A 19,087-nucleotide genomic window follows, 5' to 3' on the forward strand; every position below is an offset into this window, starting at 1 on the left:
TCTCAACACGGCCCCACCATGCTCCCTGGCCCAACCCAGGCCGGAGCAAGACAGTCAGACGTTTCTTCTCTGCTTAGTATTCGTCTTTCTTTCCCCAGTTATCTGTATTTACTTTGAAAATCATTTCCTCTGTTTTACTCGGTTTGCCTTTGAGCCCAATTGCCGGCTCAGTTCTCTGTCCCTTCTGTTTATTTCTACTTCTCATTTTTCCCATTGATCAGATGCCCTGGAAATATAGCAGGAACAGTGTGTTCCCTGTAATATTTGGTTACACTTAATATTTCTCAGCAAAACGTTGCCTTGGAACACCAAGCGGTAAAAATCCAGGCCTGCTCTGCTTACACTGGACATCGGCTTCAGCACAGGCTCCGATTCATTTCAGGTCTATTCTGTCCTTAAAGGGGAGTCACACCCAGCCTGCAGCAGGAAGGTGCCTCAGTGGGCGAACCGCCAAGCATGTGCACAGAAAGCCGTGTCCTCAAATAAGTGCGTGGCTATAACACACTACGTGCTTGACTGAATGAAGATATGGCACCCTGTGAACATGCCAGATGAATATGCTGTCGAATCCTACGACTCTTCTGTAAACACAGTTTTTCTAGATCAGCCTTTGCCATCAGTGCTACTAATCCTAATTTTTTCCCTGATGCCATTTTATGATTATGTGACTCAAACTGAGAATTAATGAAACTCTTTCGTGCCATAGTCATTCTTATAGGCCCCTTTGGTGAGCTGATGAAAGCTACGAAACTTTCCTTCCAGAACTGCCTTGCCTGCCTCACAGAATATTCTGAATGTTCTGGGCACTAATGTGGATGAAACTCATTACTTAGGAATGCATTTGCCAGAGACTATTGGCTTAAACCGCAGTCTCTGAGGGGACCCAGTCCTCCCGGGTGGATCTTCTCTGTGTTTGCTTCAGTGATAGAATCCACTTCCTACACGAACCCCATGTTTTCTTTAGAATACAATATTTAGTTAACCCTCAGCAGGGTCCATGAAACCCATGGTTTCAAACTTAAGAACCAGTCTCTGCCTTCTTGGTTTAGAAAATACCACTAGGAAATACTGTGAGTAAAGCCTTGTTTAGTTATGTTAACAGAACACAACAACACAAACTCTTACTCAAAACCGTCAACGGTTCCCACCCACAGTTTCTCTTTGGGCATAAAGACATATTTTCTTGTGTGGCTTAAAAAAGCCAGGAATATGTATATGACAAAGAAAGACACTGAAAATCTAGAGATGAGGAAATGGAAAACCACACCAACATGGCACAAGTATACATATGTAACAAACCTGCAGGCTGTGCACATGTACCCTAGAACTTAAAGTATAATTAAAAAAAAAAAAAAAAGGAAAGAAAACCAAGGTTTTCGAGGAAGCGTATCCTCACCTCTCACCTAATGGAATGGGGTTAACAAGTGGCCCATGAGGCACTGAGAAAGTTACAGGGCAGCTCTGAACCAAAGTCTCAAATATAGTATGATGTGAATGTGACCATACATGCCCCAGGTAGAATTCTGGCAGCACCCCGCTAGACCACAGACCCCTCGCAACAACCAGATCTTTGTCTTGGTCCCTCTCTCTTCCACTAGGTTGAAGAGTATTCAGTTCTAAGTATCTGTATCACTACCCTTACCCCAGCCTTCTAAGGAGGTGGGACACTTGATCTGCTGAGCCAGTCACTAGACCTTCATCATGAGGTGTGGGGAGGGGGCTGATGGAGCTTCCAAGGTTTGGTCAGAAAAAAGGGAGTGGGTAGGGGGTGAATGGGAGACAGAACCACTCAAGGTGAAGAGAGTGGAGGATGCGAAACTGCATACGGAGACAGGAGCAAGGGAAGCCATGGAGAGGACTTTTTAAATTAAAACTCCCCTTTACTTAGGCTTCTAGAAGCCTCCATGTCATTTAAAGGGATTAGAACCAGAGAGAGAAAGACACAAGGTGGCCAGATGGTCAAAATGTCAAATTCTTTTGAACTATGCTCTTATCTGCAACTGAGATGTTTTCACTTCTGTGCTGCTTGGAGGATGCAGATAAAATCCACCCCCTTTATCTGGTACAAGGCCCCAATCCCCTTAGTACCACAGGCATTGCTGAAGAGAATCAGCACCATACACATGTGTGGATTTCTCTTCCTTTCCTGTCCTTCAGAGCAAGGCAGGAACGCATAGTTTAAGCAGGAGAAAGAAAAACAGTGAGAAATGAAGAATCATGGGCAGTGCGGGACAGGCGTGGAGGGAGGCAGTTTATACCCAGAGAGGATTTGCGGACCCCGGACCCAGGATCAAGGAAGAGCACGTCTTTCCCCGGCTCTTCTGCCTCTCCACTCACCATGGCAGGGGAGAAGTTTTCCATACAGACGCGCCCGTAATGGAGGCAATAACCTCTCCAGTGCAGGACTCCGCACCTCCAAGGCAGCCCTTCTGACCATCTCAGAGGGAGAAAAGCCAAGCCCTTTTCTTTACACATCCTCCTGTCTTTCAGCCCCTCCGTGCCTTGATTTCAAAGCCTTTCTGAAACAAATGTGAAGTTGAAAGGATAGACTTCAATTATTTTATTTTGTAAAGGTTGAAAAGGTTCTTGTAAATGACTGATGCAAATACTGGAAACCCAGTTAAAACAACTGGATACCAGATGGCAAAGGAGAGTGGTTTACTGTAAAGTGTTACAAAGTAGGAGCTCATTTACAAGAAGCAATTACACAAACAGCCCTGAGTATCCAAGATCCCATAAAAGAGTGGCTGGGGTGGAAGCACAGGATAGGCTGAGCACGTATGATTTCCACATCCCAATGTGAACACTGAGATTGTGACCTTACCTGTTGCCCTTCCACCTGGCAATGGTTCTAAGTCTACGCTGGCCTGCCAAGAAGCACAGAGTCACAGCCCTAAACAGAGACACTTGCACTTTCTCCATCACTTAGTGGCCTAGGGGAGTTTCCTCATAGGAGAACTTTAACAATATAAGGAGTGTAGGCAGCTGGTATCATTGTATTGAAGGCTGGGGAACTTGGTTTTTATCTCAGGTCAAGAGAACAGGAGAAAATCCCTTTACAATCTGGATGCCTTTTTTCCCTCACTGTTTCTTTAAATTGAGAATGAGCACAATACACTTTACTGTCCATGTTCAGTCTTAGATACGCTCTTGCATGTGTGTAGACACAGTATGTAAATCACAAAAGCAAATCATGAAGCTGTAGCTGAGAATTTGACATTGTAGTTTCTTGCTCTACACACCCATCAGGTCTGAAAGCTGACCTGGCTGCCCTCCTCCATACTAAACGTCCTGGTGCCCGCTTCAGTGCCCTGAGCCCAAGTCCCTGCCTCCAAGTGCCATGACCTCCCCAAGGTCAGCTTACCTTGGCTAGACCAGGCAAACCTTCCCACCTGGTAATCAACTTGACTGTGATCTGTGCTGGGAAGAGACTCTGCACTCACTCCAGAACACAGTCTCAGGGCAGGTGCTAACATGCGCTTTGGGGGAGGTTTTCTATAAATCCATACATATCCCAGGCATAACTCTTTATCAGAGCCTTTTCTGTGGGGGAAATTACAGTCAACAATGTACGTTTCACCTTGCCAAGGCAGTCAGAAAAATACCTGTGTGCAAGTGGGACTTCCAGGGCCTGGAAATCACAGTAACCATTCTCATGGCCAGTCAAGATATTTTGATCTTGGAGAAAGCAGGATTAGAAACCAGACCGCCATACTGATACACCCTAGGGTGTCCTGCAGACCCTGGTCCAACATAGAGGGCTTCCCTCAAGACACACTGAAATGGAGCTGGCAGATCAGAACCTAATGGAATATACCTGAAAAAAGCATCTGATCCTCAAATGTTTATCAATTGATGAATGAACACACAAATGCAGTCTATCAATGCAATGGAATAGTATTTAGCAATAAAGGAAAGTAGGACTATTTTATGCTACTACATGGATAAATCTGGAAAATGTGATGCTAAATGAAAGAAATTAGAAACAAAGGATTTGCATATTATATAATTCCATGCATGTGAAATGTCTAGAATAGGCCAACCTATAGAAAAAGGAAGTAGATCAATGCTTATCAGGTGCAAGGTAGGGTGGGAAGTGACCGCTCATGACATGGGGTCTGTTTGAAAGGTGACAAAAATATTCTGGAATTCAATAATTGGGGTCACTGAACAACTTTGAAAATATACTAAAAACCCTGGATTATATAAGGATACATTTATGGAATGTGAATTCTATCTCAATAAATCAAAAAGCATCGGATGATTCTGCATCCCAGGGGCATGGCTCCTACTCTAATTTTGGGGACAACCATAGTAGAACACTGTCTCACAAGTTTCAAAAAAACCTTCCTAAAATTTTAATGGTAGATTTAGCACTGGAGTTAAAGCTGATTTACATGAGTATCTTTTCTTCTGAGGAGGAGACACATCCTTGGGTATTGTAAAACCAGATTCAAATTCCTGTTCTATGTTTTGTGGCGGTTGGGGGGTTTAGGGGTATCCCTAGTTTGAAGCCAGTCACAGTTTACTTAAGTTCTGAGCTTCCTCAGCACAAAGACCCATAATCTAAGTTCAACCAGATCACCTCTGTTCTCAGAACCTGTGGAGTCCCCTCTATCCTCTCCCTCCACTCCCATCTCTCTGAGCTCCAGTTTATGAGGATCTCAAGAGCTTGTGGAAGTCAACCCTCCTTCCTTATTTTACCCTCTTCCCTGAGGCAACAGGCTGAGTCCACGTCCTCGACAAGTGTGGTCATTCCTACTATATGCCTTTACTCCTGCCTTCACCAAACCTCCCAGGCCTGTTAAGCCCCTGACCTCCTTGCACTGAGATCCATCCACTCATCCCCTCCTTCATTCAACTAATACGTACTGAGCACTGGTTATGTGCCAGGCACTGTGCCGGGAGCTGGGAGTACAGTGGTGGATGGGGTACTCAAGGCAAAGTTGGCAATACTCAAGGAAACCAAGTCATCAGATGGAAGTTTCCACCAATCAGTCCACAATGAGCCCTTAAGCCCAGCAGCCTGCACTCCTGCACTCCTAGAAGGAGAATACTTAGATTGCTTCCTTTTTCTCACTGTAGTTAATCTTCCAGGGCTCTCTTGCCCTCCTAGGCACGTGGTGAATTCCACTTTCTTGCCATTTCCAGTGGGTTGGAGCCATGAGTCTAGTCCTTCCAATCCCTTGCTGCAGCAGTTATAGAAAAGGTTTTGTGTTGACATGGCCAAGCCCCAAGATCGGAGCAACCTGTATTACTAGGTTGTAACTTGGAAGAAAGTTGCCTTGAGGAGTTTCTTAAAGCTGTGGCAGATTAGGCCTGAGTGAGAAATAAACCTTTGTGGTGTCAAGCCACTGAGATTGTGGATGTGTTTGTTACAACAGCATGCCCAGGTTTACTCCAGCTAGTGCATCCACTGAGAAAACAAGGTTCTAAGTTGCATATAAGTACTCCAGAATATTTTCTGAATTGTTCTCACAGAAAAGCAAGTCATAGACTACAGCAATGGTCGGTAATTAAGAAGGAAAAGAGAAGAGTGCAGATTGACTATATTTCCTATCGAATTGTGCTTAAATTATATAAACAATCAGTTACTCACATATGTGGAATTGCAATGGCAAATGTTTTGATAATCAAAGTCTGTGCCACTGGTCATTCAAAATGTGCTCCTGTTTCTTTAAGTGCTTACTGCGGGGACGCCAGGTGAATTCAGGGGCTTCTTGGAGTGACTTCTCATCCCAGAGATGTTTTTGTAGCTGTACTTTGGCCCTCCAAATGTTCACATTCGATCTACGCCACTCAAAAATAGCTACCAATGGAAGGCACGACCTTGGGCTGACAATTTATTTAGGAACCAGCAAGGCCAGGCCGTCCTATGCCTTTTTAGGTTATTCTCTGCGTTGATTCCGGTCAATAGCCTGTTTTAAGAAAAGCTTAGGCCAGATTTAAAAAAAAGAAAATCTGCCTTCCCTTGAGTAAACACGATAACCTGACAGCTCCAGTGGGTAAATAATGCACTTTTTAAAAGCCTTTCCAAATAGGTCTTTATCCAGCAAGCGGCTTTTATAAGCTACCACTCTTCCTAATATCTACTTATTCAAAACTTAAAAAATGATAGACATCTACTGAATCTGAATTTTCTGGATTTTCTTTTTTTCTAATTTTAAAGAAGAAATGTATTTTTTCCCTTTTGGTTAGAGAAAAAGTCTCTCTTGAAATATGATCCTCTCAGATAAATAATGGCAATAAAAGTAAATGGAAAGTGGGAAAGAACACGGTTTCTTAGTGCAGTGTGCAGCACTTTCTAATTGGAAAAGGCTAAAAGGGAGTTTTCCTTGGAGGCCTCCCATCTGACTTGAGACCAAGCAAAACAGTGATTTGCTTATGAGCATCGAGGTCTCTGTTTCCCTTGTTAAAAGGGAAGCTAAGAATGGAAGAAATGTACTAAGTTGTAAACCTGTATTATGGCCATGATTTCTGTGGGTATTTCACACATTATGGTGAGATATAGAAATTACAGGATACAGTAAGCGGTAAAGACTTTTGAAGTCGTCAGTCAACCCCAGGTGGAAACTGAGTCTCTCACTTCTGAGTCTTGCTGAAGATCACAGCCACCTTCAGTCCACATTTTTTACTCTTGCTAGCGTAATACTCTGCTCAGGTTGAAACACTCTATTTTTCCACTTAAAAAGAAATCTGGCTGGGCGCAGTGGCTCACGCCTGTAATCCCAGCACTTTGGGAGGCCGAGGTGGGTGGATCGTGAGGTCTGGAGATCAAGACCATCCTGGCTAACACGGTGAAACTCCATCTCTACTAAAAATAGAAAATAGCCAGGCGTGGTGGCAGACGCCTGTAGTCCCAGCTACTTGGGAGGCTGAGGCAGGAGAATGGTGTGAACTTGGAAGGCAGAGCTTGCAGTGAGCCAAGATCCCGCCACTGCACTCTAGCCTGGGTGACAGAGCAAGACTCCATCTCAAAAAAAGAAAAAAAGAAAAAAAAAAAGAAATCTATCCAGCTTGGCTGAGTTTTTCTGGAATTTTGAGGAATTTATGCACCTGTCACAGGAAGGTTTGGGTTTGCTGATGGCTTTAAAAGCCAGAGCTTTAGTAGTTTAGGCCCTCCTGAGGTCCTGAGATCCTGTTACCTCATCAGTCATCAAAAATGGATATTGTTGCTCTTTTCAAGGGTCTTCTCATTTCCTTACTAAGAAATAATAATGCAGTAATGTTTTCATAATTACTATGAAAATATTGTATTGTAGAGAAAAGCAAGAGCAAGACTGGCCTATAACTTAACAGTAGCACTATTTCTGCAAGAGTGTGACTGTCCTATGATTTTACAGTCTCACCATTTCCTCTGCCTCTCTCTTTCTTTCCTTCCCTCCCACTCCATTCTCATTTCCTTGCTACTTTTGCCTTTGCATTTTACATTTTTATTCATGTATGATATACATGCAGATAAAGCACCCAGCTCAAGAAAACAACATGAGCAGCACCCACAAAAGCCCACTTGGGCAGCCATAACACTACAGATCGATTTTCCTGTTTTTCTTTTGATAGAAATGGAATCTTCTAATGTACAGCTTTTGTGTCTGACTTCTGTCCCTCAAGCTTATGTTAGTGAGATTCATCTGTTGTAGCAGGTATTTTTTTTTTCCATTTTAAAATCTATTCCCTCCCCGTCTAGGGTACATTTACCTCCATCTTTCTTACTGGTACTACTCCTCTTCTCTTCCCCTTTGTGTCTTAGATTTTATTGCCATATTCGGACTTATTTTCTTTGCCGAGTCAGACATGTTGATTGGACTAGAGCAGTGGAGACAGCACGCTGTTCCTGAAACGAGCAGGTGAATGTCTCTCCTCCAGGATCCACCCAATGTATGCACCTGCAGCTGGCCACATATGCAGGCAAATTATGATACTACGAAAGTTCCCATCTAAAGTGCTTTTACTAGAGAGGATGTCGGCACCTGTGAAGGCTAATTTTATGTGTCAACCTGGCTAGGGTATGGTGCCCAGATATTTGATCAAACATTATTCTAGATGTTTCTGTGAAGATTTTTTTTTGAGACGAGATTAACATGTAAACAGGTAGACTTTGAGTAAGGCAGATTTTCCTCCATCATGGGGGTAGGCCTTATCTAGCCACTTGAAGTTCTTAATGGAAAAAAAGACTGACCTCACCCAAGCTAGAAGGAATTCTGCCAGCATACTGCCTTTGGATTGAAACTGCAATCCTTCTCGAGTTTCCCACCTACCACCCTCTCCTGCTGATTTTGCACTTGCTAGCCTCTACGGTCCCACAGACCAATTCCTTCAAATTAAGCTCTCTTTTGTGCTCTCTCTCTCTCTATATGCACATCCTGTTGGTTCTGTATCTCTGCAGAACTCTAATACAGCACTTCTCCCCACTCCCAAGCCCATGGAAGACCTTGTTTATTGGCCAAGACATTCTTTCCAGATGAGCCTTCAGAATCCTCCTCCACTCAGTCCTCCAGATATCCACAGCCTATCAATAAGCAAGTTGAAACATCCTTGCTATCCTTGCATGAGAGCAACGGTTCTCAAAAGGGAGAGGGTGATTTTGCCCCCCAGGGGATATTCGGCATTGTCTGGAGACGTTTTTGTTGTCACAAATGGGGGAGAGGGAGTGCTGTTGGCTTCTAGCAGGAAGAGATCAGAGAAGCTGCTAAACATCCTACAAGGCACAGGACAGTCTCCCATTAACAAAGAATTACCCAGCCCCAAGTGTCAGTAGTCGGAAGGTTGAGAAACACTGAATTAGAGACTCACTCAGGAATTACCCAGCCCCAAGTGTCAGTAGTCGGAAGGTTGAGAAACATTGAATTAGAGACTCACTCAGACTCAACTATTGAAAGACAAACACCTCTTGGATGAGAGGTATCTTAGTCTCTATCACAGCAATTCCATATGATTTAGAGAGAGTTGCTTCTCAGTACATAACCCGAAAAATTATATTGAAATTCTGACATAAAGTGAATGTAGCATAACCTCTTATTTTACCCTGTGTGTGTGGAGCTACTACTTTTAGCCTTGTCTTCTCTTAATTCCTTTCAAAATTGAGTCTCTTTTTACTTTTCACATACTTGAACATGGACACTTTCTTCCTAATACACCAAAATCCAGGGTGAAAAATACTTATCGGAGTCAACAAATCCCCTTGAGCAAAGGGAACATGCTATAGATCCTGGGAAAGAGGAGATTGGAGGAAATTGATAAATGGCAGCTTCCTGTGCTATGCCATCAACAATAACAAAACGCGTCAGAAGAGCAGAATAAAGTAGTCAATATGGACTTTCCTCACTCCTGGCAAACAAAGGGCTTTCTAACAGAGGTTCTCCCAGCCCAGCATTCACCATTGGTTAGGGCAATGCACAGAAGGTCTCCCTAAATATGTGAGGCATTGAGCACTTGGTAGAGGAAACCCTGACCATGGGCTTGCGAGATGAGGCTCTATGTCTTTCAAGGATGTACTGAAATGATTGCTATGAGTTTTCATAAAAACTTTCACCTGCTATATTCTCTATGGCACAGTACAAAAATGAAGTATTCATAGTAGGTAATTTACTAGATTAAAAAACCAAATTTTAAGTACAATGTAAGTTATAATTTAATATATTCATAACATAGGACATGCAATGTATGCAGAAAAGAGGTGTAAGTTAGGGGAGAATGTAAATTAATATTTCATTAATATGGAATTTTACTTATTTTAGAGCACAGTGTGAATACCCAATAACCAGAGTGGAAAGAAATGGATAATTCTTTTCATAGTGACAAATTTTCATAAGAAAAGTATGTGAATATTCTCTGGAGATGGTAAAGGCAGAGAGAAATGAAATAAGAATAAATCATCTTGGAAATTCACTAATGTTGCTGCAGAATATCAGAAAACCAGCATGAGAAACTGACACGTTCAAATTATTATAATTACATAGGCTGTATTAGAGCAGTTCTTTAATAATGTTGCCAATGAGAAGACAGTTGTTTACTTTTCAGTTTGGTAGTTTCAGAACTGTCAGTGATTAGCTAAACAAATAAATATGTAAGCAAATTATTTTTATCTCTTCCTGTTATAGTTAAGTAGCTGGTCAATTGTCTTCAACAGATTTTCTTTCTAAAAGCTGCACGTGAGAAAGGAAGGTCAACAGATCCAGCATTTTGGCTTGAATTTCAAGACTCGGTTGGCAGTATTTCAGATGTCCTTAAGTCTTGATGACCAAGATACCTAATGAATGAAGCACAGCTATAATGCACAGAGCTCTTGGTTTTGAATCACAATTGCATTGCACGAGGTCCATGGGAAAAAAAAATTAAAATACCATCCCCCTTTTCCCAACATATTCCTAAGAATGTCCTAAAATTGTGCAGATGCTTCATGCTCCAAATACACGTGACAATAACTGTTGGTGAAATGAAGCACAGGTAGGAAGGTAACTTGAAGCTGAAGAGACAGAGCAATGTGTCTGGATGCTGGATTATCTGTGGACTCAGCTGATCCACGGACTAAGAAACCATCAGGAAGTCACAGTGGAGGATCTTAGCAGATACGCACACATGTGGTAAAGGCGAGGTTGGGATCTGGGCTGCCGCAGATGCAGTTGAGTAGGGCTGGCCGTGCTGGTTGGCTTCTGCTTTTTGTCATACAATACCACAGCTTGAACTAAACTCATCTTTTGCAGTGGGTCTAATGAACCTTGCTTATTGGCAAATTGGCATAGGCTGGGCTGCTCCTGTTGTATTCACCATTTCTGGGAAGTCAACATGAAATTCATTAGACTTTTGCATAGCCAGTATTGTTTCCCCAAAATGAGCAACATCCTCTGGTGACCCAACCGGGAGCGGTGCCCTCTGTCGCATTAGATGCTTCATGGTTTGGATTGGCACAGCACTCCCTTGATAGCCTAATTTCATTCAAGCGTAGCCTAAAATTCATCAAGTAAGTTAATGTTGTGGCCAAGATTTGACTTAAACTCTAGAGGAGTCAGATCTGGCTTCAGTTCTTCCACTTGAACCTCCAACTTGTCCTTGCTCAGGTTACCTAACCCTGTGTCTAGTTCCCTCATCTGTTACAGGGCATGATACTAGCAAATATTTATTGAGTACTTACTGTGTGTTGGGCCCTATTCCTAGTAAATGCAATACGTCACCTAATTCTCATAATAGCAACCCTACAAGACAGGTACCATTATCACGCCATTTTACAGATAAAGAAACAGAGGTCCAGCACCCCAGTGGAAAGTGGCAGAGCAGGCACTGGTAGCCAGGAAGTCTGGCCAAGGCCTGTGCTCTCACAAGTGTCTGACATTGCCCCTCTCTAATTTCAGTACCGCTTTGCTTCTCATCAGGAAATTATTTTGGCTCACAACAGCATCTGCCTCACAGTATTGTTCTGAGGAGGAGATGAGCCAGTGCACACAGGGCACAGCAAACAAATTCATGTGTGGATTTAACACATATTGATTGACAGCCCTTGTGTGTAAGGCAGTGTTCTAGGTCCTGAGTACGTAAGACAATCAGAGCGATTGCCCTCCTGGAACTTGTAGCCTAGAAATAAGACAGAGCACAGCCAGACAAATACGTCTTTAATAACACATCAGTAATGCCGTGAAGCAAAAGAAAGCTGGGGCAGAAAGTGACCGTGTCGGGGGAGGAGAGGAAGCACGGATGGAGAGGGGAACAGAGGATGCTTCCAGTAGAGAGAAGAACTCTGTGAAGACATTAGCTTTGAGCCAGGCCCTGACTGACAGGGAAGGAAGCCATGTGAAGATCCAGGGGACATTATTTTTTATTTGTATAATAAAATTAATTATGTGCTAATTTCTTAGTTTAACCACAGAGAGTTCTTGTCCTCCTCCCCAGCCAAGGGCATAATTTCTTACTCTTTCTCAAAACTCAAACAAGAGAAGAAAATCTGAAAATTCAGATGGAAAAGAAAAAAAAAAGCTCTTCTGAAAGGTAGGAAGAGACTAGTTCACACAAACTCTGGAGCTATCGTGAATGGAAAGAGAACATTTCCATCTCCCATTGATCACTGTAATTCACAAATTCTCCTAAAAAAAAAACCAGAAACCACAGTTGACTATGGTTTTGTTGGTTTCACTTAATTCCCTGACCCTGACTCCTTGTGTAGCTAAAAGCATGTCATAATCACAGTAAATTCTGCCTCTTTTTATTCCATTAGAGGGAACCCAGGTCATTTCAAACATGATCTTCCCATCCAGTCTTGATTTTACAATGCTTTTCACTTAAGATTAGAGTTAATGCTTTTCTAAGAGGTTTGTCACAAAAGGGAGCTTAATCGGGGTTCATTTTCTCCATCCGCCCAGTTGTTCCATAGCCTTACTTTTGGAAAGTGTGTCTATCATGAATGATTCATGTTCTACAGGTGTGGATTATGAATTTAGAGAACCAAGTCACCCAGGAAAGGAAAAGCTACCTTAGCTTCTGCGAGACAGAACCACAGAACTCAGTGCAGTGGGTTGAAGAGCGCTCCCCCAAAAGATGCGTACATGTCCTAACCTCCGATGCCTGTGAATGTAGCCTTGTTTGGAAGTAAGGTCTTTGAGGATGTAATTAAGTTAAGAAGCTCAGGATAAAATCATCCTGGATTAGGATGGGCTCTGAATCTAATGATAAGTGTCCTTTGAAGAGAAAGAAGAGGGAGGTTTGAGACACAGAGACACAAACGATAAAACCATGCGAAGACAAAGGCAGAGATGGAGTCATTCAGCATCAAGTCAAGGATTGCCAAGGAATGCCAAGCAATGCCAAGGATTGCCAGCAGACACCAGAAGCTCAGAGAGATGCATGAAACAGATTCTCCCCAGAGCCTTCAGGAGCCAACTCTGCTGACTCATTGATTTCAGATTTCTGGCCTTCATTGTGACAGAGTAAGTCTCTGTTGTTTGAAGATAGCAACTTTGTAACATTTCGATACAGCAGCCCTAGGAATCAAATGCATTTGGTTTGAATCTGTAACATTAAATAAAAGAATAATAGTTAAGAGTCATTTATCTCTTGAAACAGTGAGGGATGTGACCCAGTGTCAGATAGGAATGTAAGTTTTATATGGACTCTACTGGGAGAGAAAATGGCTGTGGTGGCTCCTGTTTGTGTTTCCGTAGTACCCCATCTGCTTTACCCTCTCTTCTGTAGACAGCTGCAGGTCATGGTCACAGTCTCACAGACTGAGACTCACAGTCTCAGTGGGAAGCTGAGATCACAACCAAGGCTCTATGTTCTCGGGGGAGCACAGCTGGTGCTGGATGTGGTCCCTCATTGTGTGGCCACCATTCTGTGCATTGCAGGGCCAATAGCGCTCCTGTCCCTGCCACTAAAATATCGGTGCATGGTCCCCAGTCACTGTGACAAATGAAAACACCAAATATTTCCCAGTGTCCCAGAGTTGGGGGGCTGAATGGCCCTGGTTGAGAGCAGTGGCAGATAAACCTCAGCATTAACGTCTCTGGGCTACGATGCCCTGATGGATTCGTGATCACGGTAAAAATGACTAGCTGATGGCAAAACTAAAATGTGTGGGAATCTGCCGGATATAACCCAGTGTACCTCTGGGGCCCTTTATCGTAATGTTTAAAGTTAAGATCGACCAAATCCCTTCTGACTCACAGCTGCTCTCCACGTGTTGCGACATTCAATTATCTTACAAACGAAGCTCACTTTCCGATGACCCAGTCCATCTCCTTAGGGTGACTTTGAAGATTCTGTCACAATCCCTCAAGTTCTAATGTATAGCTTCGCTCTTAGACAGTGATCTTACTTCTAACTTCCTTGAAGATCTTTAATTTTTCTGATGTCGGAGAAATACTGGAGAGGCAAGAGATGAGACTTGAACCCCGAGCCAAGAACCAGGTCCCAGAGGACTTGCTCTGCACTGGCCCTTCCACTGCAGCCTTGAGGATTCAGAGAAAGATGTGGATCAGGGTGACACAAATGGGTACATGTGGCCATGAGGAGACAGGATTGGAATCTACAAAGATCTGCTGGGAGTAAGAAGTAGATGTAAAGACCGAGACAACTGGCCAAGGATGGGACAAAGATAGCAGCAATGAAAACAAAAGGAACAGAAAAAAGTCAAAGGATAACAAAAAGGTAGTACTGAAAGCATGCAGACCCATTGGACATAGAGAATAAAGGAGGGAAGAGATCAAGGATGGCTCATTAAATTAAACTTTCTAGATAATTTAAATTGAAACACAGCTAAATTTCTTTCATACTTTGGGGAGGCTTCCTTTAAACATTTTGAGTGTGTTTAAAGAACATCATGGTTAGATAACATCCCAGACAATGATGCAGATTAAGCAATTCAGGAATTTAAAGGCTCCAACCATTAAATATTTTAGAATATCAGCTAAGGAATATATTCTAGAAGCTTTATGTTCTATTGTATTAATTATCCCCCTCAAGAGCAAAAAGCGTTTTAAAAATTATTTAAATGAATCTCAATGTTCTCTCCTAAGGCAAAAGGTAAAAAACATGTATCAACATAAGGAAAGTGCACACTTTCAGCAGCTAAGAGGACTCAGTAGCCTACATGACAAGCCTGCCTCCTTGAAGTTCAAAATTAGTGAAGCCACACAAGGTACAAGGCTAATTCACTATGGATGAAATAATGGGCAGAGAAAGGAATGGTAGGCTCATGAGCACAAATAAAGCATGTAGGTGAAATAATTGAAACGCCCTCTTTTTTACACTGCACACAGTGTGAAATGTGAAATGGGGAAAGTTGATTGTCCTTAACAGGGAAGTATCAGCTTCCTCCCTACAGAATTTAGAAGAAAGAGAAGCACAGAACTGCAGAGCTTGCCTTCTACATAAAACCTGGTGCTTAGGACAATGGTCTCCAGCCGCATTCATGTTGCTACAAAGGGCATTTCTTTTTCTTTTTCATGGCTGCATAGTATTCCACGGTGTGTGGGTCTATATAGACATGTATATCATTATTATAGAGAGAGAGATCGTATAGGTATCACGAATATACATATATATGATATATATACGTGTGTGTGTGTATGTAACAATTTCTTTATCCAATCTGCCATTGATGAGCATCTGTGTTGATTTTATGTCTGTGCTATTGTGAATAGTACTGTGATAAACATATGAGTGGAGGTGTCTTTTTGGTAGGAAGCCATTATCCTAAGTGAATTAACACAGAAACAGGAACCCAAATGTCAACTAAATACCACATGTTCTCCTAAGTGGGAACTGTACATTGGGAACAATAAACACTGGAGATTCCAAAAGGTAGGAGGAAGTTGGGGGAAGTGTTGAAAACTACCTATTGGACACTGTTTGCTACTAAAGTGATGAGATCATTAGAAACCCAAACTTCAGCATCATGCAGTATACTCATGTAGCAAACCTGAACAAGCACTCGCAGAATCTAAAATTAAAAATCAAATAAAATACGTTAAAATAAGAAAAAGAATTTAAAAATTGGTACTAACATGTCCAGAATCTTAGGAGAAAGTAGAAATTTAAAAAATAACACCACAAATATCAGTGTTTTTAAAGTTTCAAACATTTCTGTATTTAACAAGTATTGGTGCCTTGAAATCGAGTTGAAAGAAGACAGTTCTTGATTTGCGCTCTTGTGGGCACAGGACAGGGGAAAACCCCTTCACAGTACCACGACAAGATTTTGAATTATGCAAAGGTAAAGAAAAGGTCCCGCTAACGTAGAGATGTTTGGAGGCTTTGTTCTAATGAACTGAAAAAGAGGCTTGAGGGGAGACGACTTAGCAGTGAGGAGAGGGGAAGCCCAGAGAAACAGGTGCAGAGCTTCTACCCGGATCCCAGGCTGGATTCAGCTTCTGATATGCCTTGTTTGTCCCTGTAGCATTAGGACATATTGAAAGCTTCCTCACTGAAGCATACGGATATTTTATGTAGAGAAATTGATTTTACACTCTCTTTGCAAATCCTGAAGGTCTGGCCATGCCAGGTTCTCATTCTCACAAGTCAGCAAAAGCAGTTATGGAGGAGATAATGAGGTGACCTCTCCAGCTTTCTACTTTGTACATGACCTTGTGAGTATTTCTGCCTAAGAGTTACTTAAGAATACGGATATTTTACATAGAGAAATTGATTTTACACTCCTTTTGCAAACCCTGAAGGTCTGGCCATGCCAGGCTCTCATTCTCACAAGTCAGCAAGACCAGGTACGGAGGAGAGAATCAGGTGACTTCTCCAGCTGGCCTCGGTGCCACCTCACTGCCACCTCCCTGCAGTCACACACAGCCTGCTCCACTCATTCGCAGGCCTGGGTTGGTCTGCGTTTACCTTGGCCCCATGGATTAGACAGAAGATGACCAGCTATCAACATAGCTGTTGAGGGACAATCTCTGGGCATTGGCAGAACTATGGGTGACCTCCGTGTCCAAACAGAGAATGCCTCTGGGGAGGAGACCATTTGTCCCCTACATAATGAGCTCCAGTGTAAAATCCAGCATGGTTCAGGTATGTTGAACTTTGGAAACCCTGGAAGCTTCTGGAAACAGCAGGCTAGAAATGAGCACTGACAACTCAAAACGCGTACCTGCAATGGAAGCTGAGTGAGTTTCTCCAAGTGTTGTCAGGGGAATGCCTGCAGCCACATGGTAGCCAGACAGAGAAAAGAACAGGGAAGATAGCACACACGGGGACCACAGAAAATACTGTATGTATTCTGGGGTTCCAAGTGGGAGTTTAAAACTGTCATTCAGGTGGGAGGCTTAAGTTCCTGAAATTTAAATGTTAGAATAAAGGCAATGCCTAGACATATGAGATGCGTTTTTAAAGTTTTCTAAACTATGTATATTTTTAACCTAAAAATTCTACTTTTAGTATTTTTATCCTAAAAATATTCATGGATGTGTATAGAGATTGTATTGAAATACATTATTTTATTTATTAAAATTACATAAATTATATATTATAAAATTATGTATGATATATAATATAAATTATAAAATGATTACTATTGAATAACAATTATGTAAGTATAATGTTAATTGTAACTTATAATGACAAAGAACTGGCAACTCTTAGGATCTGCAACAGAAGAACATTGTTTCAATAAATTGCAACATCCATACAACAAATTTCAAGTAGCCACTAAAATACTACCAGGAAGTTATTTAGAGTATTTCAAAGCATGTTACAAAAATAATATGCATGGTATAATGCCATTTTTATTTAATATATAAACACACATAGGAAAATATTTAAGTTTATATATTATATTACTTTCCTGGGGCTCCTGGAACAATTTTCTGCAAATATTGTGGCTTAAAACAACAGGGTTCATTTTCTGACAGTTATGAGGACAGGAGTTTAGCAGTTTCACTGGGTCAAAATCAAAGTATGGGCAGGGCTGCACTCTGAGGGCTCTAGGAGGTAACCCGCCCTTGCCTCTTCCAGCTTCTGATTGTTCTGGTGTCCTTGGCTTATAGCTGCATCACTCCAGTCTCTGCCTCTGTCTCTTTGTGTGTCTGATCTCCCTCAGTCTCTCTCTTATGAGGACCCTTGTGCTTGGATTTAATGCCCACCAGGAAAATCCTTCGTGTCAAAATCATTAACTTCATCACCTCTGTAAGTTGCTTTTACATTGTAAGGTCACATGTATAGGTTCCATGGACTCGGACCTGTTATTTTTGGAGACCAATATTTCATCTGCTGTTTTCCTAATCAGTAAAATATATTTTTTCTTATGTCTCTTCTGTTCTTTCTTAGAGTTAGTATTAGGTAACTTTAGTAAGGGGAATTTATTTGAAGTAGATTATACCAGACAAAGTATGAATTTCTACTTTGTACATGACCTCGCGAGTATTTCTACCCAAGAGCCAGAAAAGAAATAAAAGTACCAACATGAAAACTGTCTTTCCCTTTAGAGTATTAAAAACCTTGTTCAATATTCAAGACTTTAAAAGGTTTTAAAAAATAGAGGCATTCAATATAATTGATTTCATCAAACACTAGTTTGGATATTACAGAAAAAATACGTAATTTAGAAAAATCCAAGAAAAAAGAGAGATGAAGATGCCCTGATAGATGACTCTGCCTGCAAAAAAAGGAGAGATGTGTTTAATGTGCAAGAAAAAAAAAAAGTATCTGTTTGATAGGTAAGTGTGCTTTCAAATTTTGAAAGGTCTTTAATATTAGGAAAAATATTCTTATCAAAAATGGAATTTCCCATGAAAAAACAGGAACTAAAATAAGTATCTGTTTCAATGCTGAAAAGTGAATGATGAAGAAGGCAAGTCAGAAATTCATTTTAGATGATGAATATGTTCCATTTCCAAAAAGAAGGTAAGACACTAGAACAGAGGAAGGTAAAACAGGAAGTCCCCATGTGTTTCCTTATTAGGTGTTAGTTTCTGAGTTAGACGTAAGAGGAGATATATATTTTGGACAGGTTTCTTGCCCTCAAAAATGTATAGTTCAGTAAGAAAGATATGATTAAGCCGTGTTGAGGTGAAGCGCTATGCAATCAATGACAGGAGAGGCACAAACCAGTTCCTTCAGAACTGGAGGTGGCCAAGCTTCCCCTTGAGATGTAGGGCTGGCAGAATAGATGAGGCTGAGTGAAGAAGACAGTAGGTGAGTAGTCCATTTTTGAAAAAATTAGAAGGCATTGAGATGGAAAAGTAATAATGTAATACCTAACATTTATCCAGTCATATGCTAGATACTGGGCTAAGATTTTTTTTAAATCCATTATCACGGAGAAAAAACGTTTCTTCTACTCTCTTAAGTCTGGTAACTGAGAGCCTGTGAATTAAACTAACAAAAGATAGATTAACAGAGGGAAGGGTACACAATTTTTTTAATATTTACATGCACAAGAGTTCCCAGGAAAAGAGTGAAACCCAAAGAAGCAGACTCAGGGACTTATACATCCTTTCAACCAAGGGGAAAGAGTTTGGGTCTCAAGGTATGATAAATAGTGGGGAAGTGAGTAGGAAATCCAGTGACTCAGGGAAGATAAGGGATACTTTAGTAAGGTCTGCTTGTGCGAACACGTCTTGGCATCAACTTCCTTTCTTCAGTGAAAAGAGTCACT

Source organism: Trachypithecus francoisi, unplaced genomic scaffold, assembly GCF_009764315.1.
Source record: "Trachypithecus francoisi isolate TF-2019V2 unplaced genomic scaffold, Tfra_2.0 Lachesis_group14, whole genome shotgun sequence".
Lineage (NCBI taxonomy): Eukaryota > Metazoa > Chordata > Mammalia > Primates > Cercopithecidae > Trachypithecus > Trachypithecus francoisi.